We start from the raw sequence: 665 nt of genomic DNA, 5'->3' as shown, positions 1-665 counted from the left end.
CCAAACTTTTCTGAGGTCTTGGCTGATTTCTTTTGATTTTCCCATGATGTCAAGCAAAGAGGCACTGAGTTTGAAGGTAGGCCTTGAAATACATCCACAGGTACATCTCAAATTATGTCAATTAGCCTATCAGAAGCTTCTAAAGCCATGACATAATTTTATGGAATATTCCAAGCTGTTTAAAGGCACAGTCAACTCAGTGTATATAAACTTCTGACCCACTGGAATTGTGACACAGTGAAATATTCGGTCTGTAAACAATTGTTGGAAACATTACTTGTGTCATGCACAAAGTAGATGTCCTAACTGACTTGCCAAAACTATAGTTTGTTAACAAGAAATTTGTGTAGTGGTAGTAAAGTAAAAATTTTAGTTTTAATGACTCCAACCTAAGTGCATTTAAACTTCCGACTTCAACTGTAGTTATTGGGGTATGCATCTATCAATACTGAACTGGAAGTATCATTCCATTCCACCTAGTGAAAATTATTGGGTGTTAGTTTGCGTTTACTTAAGTAGGCCTATTTGCTGGGGTCACTATAAGAGCATTTTCGATTTTTGTCAGTCAGCACCATTGTTAGCGGCTAGACAATGGTGCTGACTGACAAAAATCTAAAATGCCCAAACTGTCTAGCCTGACGATTCAAACTCAATTATTTCGCTGA

The sequence above is a fragment of the Salmo trutta genome, chromosome 26 (genome assembly GCF_901001165.1).
Source record: "Salmo trutta chromosome 26, fSalTru1.1, whole genome shotgun sequence".
NCBI classification, from domain to species: Eukaryota; Metazoa; Chordata; class Actinopteri; order Salmoniformes; family Salmonidae; genus Salmo; species Salmo trutta.
The sequence above is the reverse complement of the archived record's forward strand: the minus strand, read 5'-3'. Positions refer to the sequence as shown.